Genomic DNA, 13,182 nt, shown 5'->3' with positions numbered 1-13,182 from the left:
TGTTCCCATCATTATCTCCATCCCTCACATGACAGGTCATAGAGAGCAGTCTACAACACGAATAGAATCATGTCACTCCTTCGGTTAAAATCCTCCAATGGTCTCTTTTTATTTTCTGGGTCAAGCCCCTTGAGCAGGCCCTGCTATTCACCTTACCTCATTAGATTTTCGTTTTCTGATATACACTCTTCTTAGCTTGCGTCTTGTACACGTGAGTTCCCCTCAAATGCACCTCCCAAGAGCTTCTGTTGGTGGTTGTCAATTCTAGGTGTCCTTCACCAAATGACACAAATCCCAAGAGGCCCTCTCCAACTTCCCTCTTTTCACTGATTCAATCTGAATGATATGATTTTGAACTTCATTTATTTCTGGGTAACTCTTAAATATTTCATTCTATTTTTGACAACTATTTTACGAGTGCTTATGTAATATGTAACTTACAAGTATTTACGTAAGACACATAAACTGAAATTTTTAATATGGCCCATGAAAGACTCACCTTATTTATCATCATAGGGAAGACACATATCATCATGTAGCTAGCCACTGTTCTAACATATGAGCTCATTTAACTCCTTACAACAATGCTGTGAATAGGAACTACTACTGTCACCAATTCATAGATGAGGAAACTAAGGCTAAGAGAACTTAAATAACTTGTTCAAAGTCACACACCAAGTAAATCACTAAAAAGGCCCTTCCATTTTGAAAGTTCGAGGAGAATTCCATGGTTCTAAAAAATACTCAAGTCTAAACTGAATGCAGAGACGCCTGGGTGGCTCAGTCAGTTAGACGTCTACCTTTAGCTCAGGTCATGATCCCAGGATCCTGGGATCGAGTCCTGCATCAGGCTTCTTGTTGAGCAGAGAGCCTGCTTCTCCCTCTGACGGCCACTTCCCCTGCCTGTGTGCTTTTTCTCTCTCCAACAAATAAATAAAATCTTTTAAAAAAAGAAAAAAATAAACTGAATGCAGAAGAAAGTCAAATGAGCAACAGTTGTTTCTACTTCACATTCTATTTATCTATATCTCATCCTCCCTAATGAAATTATATTCCCTGTTATACCTAGTATATGGGCCAAAACACAGTAGGAACCCAATAAATACTTTTGAATTACTGAATTTTCCATCACATATTATACTAAAAGCCATCAACAAGTCAACAGACATTATTGGGAAAGATAAGATAAAGAAAATCCTAAGATAAAGAAACTCCTCAACGTTAATGTGTTAAATAAAATTAACACTTTTTAAAGATTCCGATGGGGTTGGGGGTGAGCTCCTGCCAAGTTAATCAAGATGAGAATATTATTTTATTTGAGATATGTTAACATAATTCTCAAAACAAAGATGCGCATAAATAAATGAAAGCAAAAAGAAGAGAAATTGTAATACACTGTCATTAAAAAGTACAAGTAATTAGACAGTCACCATCAGCCCCTATCCAAAGAGGATTCCACGTCATATAAAGCAGAAACAGACTACCGACAGTTATAGCAAGAGTGGGAAAAGGAAGCAGAGAAACTTGGATGTACTCAAAATATCCTTGGGGGATCCTACCCAGTGTCCTTAGATTGCTTTCTCCTTCACTTTTACTTCCATGAATGTTAAATTTCCTAGGAACATCTCAACTGGCATAGCTGACTGCACAACTATATAATATATACATGTGGCTCTACTCAAAAACAAGTGATTTCCCTTGTGAGAGCTACTGTATTTCATTTTCTACGGCTGAACAGTTGGTCTACACTGGCCTGGAAAATGGCCTTCTTTTGTCCAGACATACAGTAACTAGCTATTGATGCTTTGAAGGGTCCTAGCTCCACTCTTGTTCCCTCCCATTCTACCCTCAACACACACTTCAAACTCATCCCCACCCCAGCTGCTGGGGTGAAAAAGGGCCCTAGAGTTTCTGGTTGATTTCACCATGCATTTCCAAAATCACTGATGGAAACCTCTCACATGAGAACCACGGTTCACAGTTCTCAAATTACTTCAACATTCATTAACTCAATCTTATTTACAATCATCTCAGACTTGTTTACCTAATGGGTATCTTTAAACCTCATCTGAGGCATAGAGAAGTGTGGTATAGTGGAAAGAACATGGATTTTGAAGTTAGAAATCCATGGAACTAGGTCCTGGTCCTTGCAAATCATTTAACCCCTCCGAGCTATGGGTTATTATGAAGTTTAACTGAGATAAAGCTTGAGGACATGGATATGAGAAGCACTGCATCTGAGATGACCGAGGGACTTAACAAATTTCACTTCTTGCTGGTAAACTTTCTGAGGCTCAGTTTCTCCATATGTAAAACAAGGTTAAACACACCCTTTATCCACAGGTTTTGCTTTAAAAGCTACCCATGCAGTCTGGAAGCAAATGATCCTCCTGATGTACCGTCAGAAAGTCCACTAGCTAACACAACATCACAATGCCCACCTCATTCCCCTCATTTTACCTCATTGTGTAGGCATTTTATCATCTCACATCATGACAAGCAGGGTGAGTACAGAACAATAATACACTTAGAGAGAGATACCACACTCATATAACTTTTATTACAGTACAGTGTTAAAATGATTCTATTTCATTACTAGTGACTGTTAATCTCTTACTGTGTTTAACATATAAATTAAACTTTATCATAGATATGTATGTAAAGGAAAAGCATTAAATACAGTGATAAGTATCACCTGAGGCTTCAGGCATCCACTGGGAGCCTTGGAACATACTCCTTGTGGACAAGGAGGGGACTACCGTACTATATAAATCCTGCAAGGGGAGGGGCTTTGGGGGATTTACCAAGATAATGTAGCAAAGCGTTGGCTGTGATGGGGACTTTGTATGGGGCACTGAAAAGGTTAATTTCCTTTTTCCCTTTTTTTTTAAAAATATTTTATTTATTTATTTGACAGAGAGAGAGAGAGATCACAAGTAGGCAGAGAAGCAGGCAGAGAGAGGGGGAAGCAGACTCCCTGCTGAGCAGAGAGCCCATACGGGGCTGGATCCCAGGACCCTGAGATTATGACCTGAGCCGAAGGCAGAGGCTTAACCCACTGAGCCATCGAGGTGCCCCGTTAATTTTCTTTCTTATTAAAATGGTGCTCACTAAATATTCTTCCAAGCAACATTAAAAAGGTGGTTAGTTTAATGGAGTACTAAAATAGCAGATACACAAAAAGTTAAGCATTTTTGTGATCTACATTCTTTTCTATGGAAAGTTACAAATAAGACTGCTTTAAAGTATATTCTATTGGCCATGGGTACATGAGTGAATTCAGCTCTAAGACTGGCTTCCATGTTTCTACACAGCTGATACTATATGATCCCTACTGGTTTGAAAGAAGAAAAGTTCTCCTAGGGAAAGAAGTGGAATCCTTTTAACTGATGGAAACTTTTCCTGAGGAAAATACTTGGGTATATCACAACCTGGATAGTGTGATAAAAAAGAATTATAAAAGCACATTCCAAATCTTACCATCCTTATCCTTTAGTGGTAAAGAAAAAACAAAAACAAAAACAAAAACAAAAACCAAACTACCAGAAAATCCCCTTCTGCAAGATGGCCATTGTGTCCTGAAGTTTGCTTCAACTTGTGCTGAGACTAGATAAGGAGTAACATTAAGCACTGACTATAGCCATTTTAAGAACATAAAAAGAAAGACAATGCAAGCCCTTATCTTCAAGAAGCTAGACAGTATAGTCCTCCTTTAAGGGAACTGAGAGTACCACTCCATTTTGCACTAGTCAGACCATCCCTGATGTGTGGAGCTGGCTCTGGGCACAACAATGTAAGCCGAAATGGGTTCAGAAGGAACTCTAAGCTGATGAGGGGCTTAAAAACTATCCAATTTCAGAGATATCTGGAGAAAAAAGGCCTGGAGGAACAAGAGTATCAAGAGCTGGGGAACCTGGGTGGCTCAGTGGGTTAAAGCCTCTGCCTTTGGCTCAGGTCATGATCCCGGGATCCTGGGATTGATCCCTGCGTCGGGCTCTCTGCTCCGAGCCTGCTTCCCCCTCCCCCTCTGCCTGCCTCTCTGCCTACTTGTGATCTTTGTCTGTCAGATAAATAAATAAAATCTTAAAAAAAAAAAAAAAGAGTATCAAGAGCTATCTGAAAAAGGCTTCAGGTGAAATAAGAAATAAAATTAGGACCAAAAGATAGATATTGGGGAAAAGCAGATTTCAGTTCAAAATTAAAAAAAAAAAAAATGTTTTTAGTCATGAGAGCTATCACAAATAGAAAAGGTTCCTCTCTGGGAGGTTACAATTTCCCTGTATCTGGAAGAACTGAAGTAAGGGTTAGACACATAGTTACAGGGGATGATCTCGAATCCTGAATCAGGTGGAAGTTGAATTATGACTTCTGAATTCCCTCTAATCCTGCGATCCTAGGATTCTATGCCTTTTTACTCCCTGTGAGGGTGACTGTGAAGTCTTCACATATTGGGAAGATAAGCTCATGTTGGTGGCTACAAGTTTCTTCCAAATCTGATTTTCACTTGAAAGTTTAAATTTCTCATTTATAGCAAATGCTTACAGGTGGTCTTCCTTGAAGTGACCAGCTCACTTAATTTGGAAGAAAGAGTCTGCCAAATGCACAAGTCAGTTGTTCTTTTAATTAAAGATGATGTTCTGTGAAAAAGTGGCTACTTGAGCTTGCAGCTCAAACAAGCCCACAAGTGCCTCTTCCTGAGACAACCATTACACCTGGATATCTTAAAGCGGGAGAAACCGAACTCACAGAAGTTTCCAGAACACACACCGCTAAAGCTAGGATTTGAATGTAGATCTTTTGGTTTTTAAAGTTCATGGTCTTCTACTATTTTACCCTGGAACCAATAAACAAAACAAGAGTGTATCCCCAAAGAAAGGACAGAGGATAATGAACAAAACATGCCGAGTTGTAATAATGAAGGGCATCGGAGTCTTGGTGATTTCTAGGTTTCTCCAATGATCCTTAGTAAGGAGTCTTAGCTGCCCAAAAGAATTCATTATCAGCTCTCTTCTCCCTCCAACAAAATGTACTATATGGAATTGGAACCTGATCTGTAAAATGTAAGTAAGTCCAGCTTGTGTGTGTATGTGGGTATGTGTGTCTACATAACATAGGACAGGAACAATGGAAAAGAAAAAAGGAACAGGGGGAAGCCCATTTGGTTTATCAGTTTCCTAGCCTGGGATCTTGTTTCCATTCACTGCAGTCTATCATTGGCCTTGGCATAGTTACTTAGAGGATGTATTCTTTATTAGCTTTGCTCAACTTGGCTGGGTTCAGCTGTGTGCTGCCAGCTGGGTTGATGCCAAGGCTAAAACTCCACTCCTCTAAATTCAAGTTCACTTAATAAAGCATGGGTTGCCTCTTGCTCTGATCTAGCTCAGTTAACACTTCCAGTTCTTCAGATCTAGCTCCTTGTTTCCCTCCTGACTCTAATTCCTATAGCATGGAGAGAAGACCTCTGCAACTATAACGACTTTTCGTGTTTTCTTGGGGACCTTTTGGGCTGATAAATCTATAGAGTGGGGAAAAGAGAGGATAACAAAATCATGCATGGTGGGACCACAAGCCAAATTTAAAAACCTTCTACTACTGATATTCAGTATCAGTAGCTGTGTAGGGCAGCAGGTAAAGGGATTTGGGAGCAGTTTCTGTGAGTGGAGTTTCTGTGTGTTTTGAGAAGATGACCTGTGAATGGGTCTGGTGAGACCCAGGGCCCTCTGGGAGGCAGCGTGAGAGTGCACTGTGCTGAAGCAGATGCCGCTCAGCCACGCGGTCGCGCTAGCATATTCCAGCTGTTCTTAGTGTGAGACAATGAGTCCCAAGAGCTTATCGTCAAACTCCTGCCTTCTTGCCGTTGCACCCTCAAAATCTTGTTTTTCTTTGCTCTGTATAAGAGTTTTCCAAGTTTTCCTCATCTCCTTCGTATACGTGAATAATGTTTATGCTTTTCCTACTTAGTAAGTCATTAGTGAGATTATAACTATAATATTTCCTCAAAAAATCATCTCTTTAATTAAGGGAGAGAATGTAACTAGAGAGAGTTCATGTTCATATTACTGGTTTCCAGTATGGCTTTCCTAAAAACCACAGACACTGATTTAGAAGAGGGGCTTCTGCAAGCTGATGTGTACTGATGCTGGCACACAGCAGGTGCTGTCATAAAAGCCAGAGAAAACTACATGGGTCTAAGAAATCTGAAGACAACAGCAAGTGTGGTCAAATCTATGAACATCTCATTTTTTCCAGGAGTTTGAGGGACTCCAGCTGTTTCACTGTATGTGCCAGAACACGGCTACCATTCCCAGGCATCTGCGGCTGCTGAAGGCCAGGGAAGTGGGCAGGCCAAGGGGCAGCTCCAGGAAGCTGGAAGAGGGGCATGGGACAGGACATTTCTGTCCCATAGGCAGATATAATGAGAATCAGAGGAAAAACCCAGATCCCCGCTTCCTAATCTAGTGTCACTCAAGTCATTTCCCCCTTTGCCTATTTCTATTTGCGTACTGTAAACACACAATCACGAGAAAGCCAGTTACGGGAGTACTGGTTCATTGCACAAACCTCATCTCCTAAGTATGTGTATCTTTTCTGACCAAAATAGAGCATTTAAATGCTTCTGTGCAAAGCTCCCCCTTCTTGGGATGTCCAGGCATCTCAATTCAGATAGAACTAACATCTAGTGGGCATCTGCCATGTGCTGCTCGGTGCTGTGCGAGTGCACGCCCATTGTCCCATTTCAATTACTCTATCAAACTGGGAAGTGGGCGATTCTCTATCACCTCCACTGAGCCTAGCATTACTGCGAGGAGGCCGCTCGACAAGTGTCAGACACATGGATGGATACAGGCCAGAGCCCAGTGTGAGTCGAGTACAAGGTCAAAGCTGGAATAATGAGAAATTATGTGTACACGCATGTGAGTGTGTTAGGGAGGAAATGGTATATTAAAGAAAGGCAAGGCCTGGGACTACGATATCTGAGAGGGTAAAAAGGAAAATAGCCAAAAAGCCAAGAGGCTGTCCTCATTAAAGGTACCAAAGAATTTGTTTCACTTATTAATCTGTGTGCCTGTACCTTTTCTGACATGGTTAGTGAATACACCTTCTCATGGGACAAGCAGGGCATATTAGTTGCCAGAAATCTCTAGAGAGAGGACATTCTCCTGTTTGCTGTGGCTTAGTAGCAAAGGAAGTTGGCCAGAAGGGCAGGTGGACAGACGTACAAATGTTTCTGGAGATGAGTGCCCTTTGCCACTCTTATTTATTTATTTATCTTTTAGAGAGACAGAGAGAGTGAGCAAGTGGGGGCAGGGAGGGAGAGAGGGAGAGAGAGAATCTTAAGCAGGTTCCACACCCAGCGCAGAGTCTGATAGGGGGCTCCATCCCACAACCCTGAGATCATGACCTGAGCTGAAATCAAGAGCTGGTCGCTTAACTGACTGAGCTGCCCCTTGCCACTCTCACTTTTGGTCATAAAGTTTCCCAAATTTAAAAAACAGAACATTAGTTTAAATAGATTTTAGTCTGCTGTTAAAATGAGAGTAGTACTCTCACTTTTGTAATTAAGTGAATAGTAGCTTTATAGTTGATGAATAGAAATTGAATCAGAAAACACAGCATGACCTATTTTACTCAACAAATTATTACCGAGTCAAGTGCTGGGGATATAAAGATGAAATTATAAATTAGTTCCAAGTAATTTTGGAACTCCAGGACTCTAGGCAGTAATGAATCCTAACTTCCTAGACAAAACAAAAAGAAAAATTTTAGCTCTCTCACTAATGCTTATACTGAAAAACTAGTGATATTTTACATATTGCAGGGGTAATTATTCATTACATAAATAAAATAGGTGTTGAACTGTAAGAACTCATATTTTGGCTTCTTTATTCAAAGAATATGCCCCCCCAATCTTTCTGTCCTTTTCACCACAATGTCACTCCTTCAGTTCTTTCACTGGAATATTACAACAGCTTGTTAACGGACATCTCTGCCTCCAGCTTCTGGAAGCCACCAGTCCTCTCACTGCTACCAGAATGATTCTTCTAGAACACAAATCTGACCTGTAATCTCCCAATGAAAGCCCATTCAATGGCTCTCATTGCTTTTAGGACAACTACCTCGATCTTTAAAACAGTGTAAAAGGGGAGCTGTGTACTTCCTGTGTTACTTGCCCAGCCTTTCCTCTTTCTAGTCCTCTCTTTACACTCTGCAATCTAGTTGTGTAAACATTTTTTAGGTCCTCAGCACACTGTTTTTAAAATTTTTTAATTACCTTTTTTTTTTTCCTCCAGTCTTGGGCCTCCCCTACTGCTAGCTAGAATTTTCCCTCCATCTCCCCACTCTTCCAGTTTCAGCTCAGATGTCACCTCCTTTGGAAGCCTCTTCTGGCCTCTACCTTCCATCCTCCAAACTAGGTTATTGGCCCTTCCATACTTTATTACTTAAAAGCTATAATTCTCTATTTGTCTGTATGCTCCCCAAACTGTAAACTCTAAAGGGAGAAGCTCCATCAGGCCACAGACCAGCACTCAGCTGTGACCTGGAAGAGCTTGAATGAATGGATGGATGGCTGAAGAAAACCAGCCTATCAGCTGACCTACATCCTGTTACCAACAGTATGGCCTGGGTTGTGTTATTCCTGCCTCTACCCTAGTTTTTCCCTGCATAGTTTAGGATTACAATTTAACCAACCCCTTTTCTAACCCAGAATCCTAAAGTGACTATAGTATAGTTTCCAACATAGTTTTACAAGAGGAAGACGCCATCTATGAAGTACGGGAAATACTTTTAAATGTTTCACAGAAACAATTGGAAGAGACATTCTGAAAGTTTTGTTTTTAAGCATCAAATTCTTACTCTCTAGACCAGAGTAATATTCCTGCACCTCAACCCCAGCCCTGAGTCAGCTTTTGAAGTTTTCTCTTTGTATGATGCCACAGGTAGAAAGAGTGGGATGAAAGGGCAGAAGAGGCCTGGCTGACCTTTTACTCCAACAGGTGTGTTCAAAGGCAGAACCTCTCCTGGACTCCCATATCAGTATCAGCATATAGAGAACAGCCAGACCCGGTTTTACAGTCTGTGAAGTCACAGCAGACTGAAGTATAATCCAGATAGCAATACATTAATTTATAATAAAAATGTAAAGATGAAATAGCTTGTATCTCATGTTCTCTTCCTATTGTAAAACTGCATAGGAAGATAGCCTATAATCTAAAATGGGCTCACCCAGCCTGAAATCAGGGCAAGGGGGAGTTAGGTGGATGGTTATGATGGTGAAAGCCCAATTAAGCATTATTGTCATGCTGAGTGGACTGCACTCTTTGTTTTTTTTAAACTTAAAAAGTAAAGCTTGCCTTTATTTCAGTTTTATGTTAAGTCACACACACACAAAAGCAATTGAGTTAAAAAAAAAAAAAGCTTCTATCTTTTATAACCAAGTACCCTGAATTAGTTACAAGCTGGATTTGCTGCTTATGAAAGTTGGCTGGACCCCAGGAGTTCAGGAGCTCTACTCCTTAGCTCTACTACTTCTTAGCAAAGGAGAAACACCGGCATGCAGGAGTCTGAGAGAGATAGAGCCCTAGGCAGGTGGAGGGCACAGCAAGGTGGTGAGCTGGACCAGGAATCAAGCTGGAGACGGTCGCAGGAGTCACTTGTTACCCATCCCCAAGAGGAGGAAGAGACAATATCACAGTGGGAGGGCCCTCAAGGGTCACCTGTTCAACCTCTCACGTTAGGAATCACTTGCTCAAAGACATAAAACAAGTTTGTGGCCCAGATGTGACAAGACCCCACTTCAAAGCTCTCATCGTATACAACATGGCTTCTTTCCTATTTCATATCAGGATCCAGAAGCCAAAATCCAGGGTCCCAAATGAAGCGTTGAAGAAAGCCTGAAGAAGAAAGGGGAGAGTACAGGGGAGACATGTGAAGGCAATATGGCTCGAAATGGCCCTGACAGCTGGCCCTCCTGGAAGATCTCCATGACTTCGTCCCCTAGACTCAGATATCAAGAAAACTAAGTCACTTAACCCTCTGGACTTCACTTTTCTCATAAATAAAATGTATCCGAGAATAATTATACCTAGTTCAGAGTTACCAGGAATATAAAATGAAATAAATGCACATAAAAGAACATTAAATAAAATTGTTATTTTTCTTTTCCTACTCATTGTGAACAAGAAAACTTATCCTACCAAGAAGGTAGGAAGGGAGGAGGAGACAGTACGATTAGAAAGAGAACAGGCTTACACAGAGAGAACATCTTGTTTTGAGAAATGAATTGAGTAACTGCATTTTTTCCACATTGGATCACTTGCTCCCTAGCCAGGCCACTGAGGTGGCTGACGTTCTGCTGTTTCTGAGAGCTACATTACAGAACCTACTGAGGGTATGAGGAGGGGGGCGGGGGAGTCACTGGAGGAGCACTGGCTGTTGGAATGGTGACCGAATGACCTGCTCTGGAAATGCCAACTGGAAGAAGGTCTCTCTCTACCTTCTGAGCCTGGTCCTTCTGGTCACCTTCTGTTACAAATCGAAGCTATCCATGGACATGCAGAAGGGCATGAAAAACAGTCAGCAAACACCTCTGGAAGAACCACAGAGTGAGTCATATTTCTTATCCGCAGGGTGCACAGTCAGAAAGGAACACCCGCCCTGCGACTCCTGGGCACGAAGACTCCCAGCTCTCCTGGCTCTTGAGAACGGCCTAACGGACTGGAACGGACTGGAACGGCCTAACGGCTCTAAGAGATTTACCAATCCAAACACAATTCTCTAGGCAAGAAAGTGAGAAAATCAGCCTACTCACTGAACACAGCCGGGAGCACCGAGGGTTACCTTGTTCGTCTCAAATAAATAAAAATGACTCTGCTACCACCTCCGCCGCACATCTCTTCCTGCTGCCTCCCCAGAGATAACTGCCTCACGGGGCTTACAGCGTGCACAGCGATGGATTTCTCACAGCAACTGCCTGGCACTTGTTCCTTGAAGCAGAGAGGAGGAGCACTTTCCTGAGGCAGGAAGTATGTCTCCCCGCTGCCCTGCCCCCATCTCAAGGGCTCTCCACCTCAGTGCCACCAACCTCATCCCAACAACCCTTACCTCTTCCTTGTCAGTTACCCTGGCGCCACCCATTCTCCATAAGCGGCCCGCGTGATTTTTTTTTTTTTTTTTAAAGAACAGCTTTATCGATAGGTACTTCACATACCATAAGATTCGCCCTTTTAAAGAGCACCAATCAGTGTTTTTAGTAGATACACAGAATGGCAAACATCATCCCTATCTAATTTTAGAGCATCTTTATCATCCCTGCGCTCATCAAAGGCACGTCCCATTTCCCCTCTCCCCCAGGCTGCTGGCAACCACTACCTGACTTTTTTCTCTGTGATTCCGCCTCTTCTGGACACCCCATACGGATGCAGTCATGCTGTGTGTGGTCTTTTGTGACTGGCTTGTTTTCTCTTAGAATAAGGTTTTTCAGGGTACATCTGTGGTACAGCATATTTTGGGACTTCATTCCTTTTTAATGCCAAACTGTATTTCATATGGAGATACCACAATTTATTTGTCTTCTGGGCACATGGTGGACACATGGACTACTTCGACTTTTTGGCTACTGTGAATAATGTTGCCATGAACATTCATGACACGGTTTTGTGTGGAAAGGCTTTCTGCTCTCTTGGGTGTATACCCACGAGCGGTATTGCTAGGTCACAGGTAACTCCATGTTTAACATTTTGAGTAACTTCCAAACTGTTTCCAAAGGGGCTGCACCATTTCACCATCTCACTAGAAATGTGAGCTCTAATTCCTCCACACTCTCACCAACACTTGTTACTGCCTTTTGATGATATACCCACGGGTGTGAATGGTATCTCCTTGTGGCTTCGATTTGCATTTCTCTAAGGGCTAATGATGTAGAGTATCTTTTCAAGTGCTTATTGGCCTTTTATATGTATCCTTTTTGGAGAAATGTCTATTCAAACTCTTTGCCCATTTTTTAACTGGGTCATCTTTTTCATTGTTGAGTTGAATTCTGGAGAGAAGTGTCCAAGTGACTTTTTAAAAGTAAACCAGATCTTGTCACTCCCCTACAGACAGTGCCCTCTAATGACTCCCCACTATGTTTAGAATAAAGTCCAAATTCTCACTCTGGCTTTTGGGGTCCTAGCAGGTTTTGCCACTTTCCTCCTTGCACAGTGCATTCCAGTAGAAGCAGGCTTCTCTCTGCCCCTGAAACACACGCTCATTTGTGTGTCAGTCCCAGGACATGCATGTCCCCTCCCTGCTTGGAATTCTCTTTCTTGTCATTCAATTTGGATGTCACTTTTCAGACATATTTTTCTGAAAAGAAATTGCATCTAAAGAATCTTCCCTCTCCACCAAGAGGAACAAGGAAACTTTTGGCCATGATGGATATGTTCATTATCTTGACTATGGCTACGGTTTCCTATACGTACATTAAGTGTCAAAACTTTTCAAATGGCATACTTTAAGTATGTGCCATTTGTTTCACTTCAGTTACACTTCGATAAAGCTGTTAAGCAAAAACTCCCTTCACGATCACTCCTCCACTGCCACTGCCTCATCATACTTTATTCCTGAGGAGAAACTGACAATCTGAAGCCACCTTGTTAATTTCTTGATTTTGATGCTTATCAACCATCTCATCCCACTAGAACAGTAGTTCCAGGAGGGCAGAAATGTTTTTCATCTTTGTAACTGCTATATCCTCAGCTTAGCTCACGATTAAGTGCTCAATAAATATCGGGCGCCCTGAATGAGTGAAATTGACGGAGGCTTAGGAGAGACTGACAGACAACAGGAAGGGCGGCTTTCTATTCCCTCAGATTCACTAGTACTTTTAGACTTCAGGGATGAGACACAGCTATCTCAAACTCTATTCCTGGGTGACACCCAAGATCATCGTCAATAGAAATATAATTTATTGTTCAACTGCTCTGTGGTACTCTTTCAGTATTTTATATATACTCTCCCACCGGGAGTGGTTATTTTTATAATAATAGCACAATCATAAGTATATGGCATAATATACATTATATAGTAATTTTAACAAATACGGTAATAGCATATAATAACTATAATAATAGCAGCAGTAATAGAAAAAAAACATTTGTTTAGCACTGGGTATTTAGCACATACTAGGGAAGCATTTAACCC

At 41.6% G+C, this 13,182-nt stretch overlaps 1 protein-coding gene across 19 annotated transcripts in view; it reads right to left on the bottom strand.

The window, feature by feature from the left end:
• The window catches only part of SCMH1 (Scm polycomb group protein homolog 1), a 174,321-nt gene that overhangs the window by 65,236 nt on the left and 95,903 nt on the right, over positions 1-13,182 (bottom strand). The window lies entirely within an intron of this gene.

The sequence above is a fragment of the Lutra lutra genome, chromosome 4 (assembly GCF_902655055.1).
Source record: "Lutra lutra chromosome 4, mLutLut1.2, whole genome shotgun sequence".
NCBI classification, from domain to species: domain Eukaryota; kingdom Metazoa; phylum Chordata; class Mammalia; order Carnivora; family Mustelidae; genus Lutra; species Lutra lutra.
Note: the sequence above shows the minus strand (reverse complement) of the source record. Positions and strands in the feature narration are given on the sequence as shown.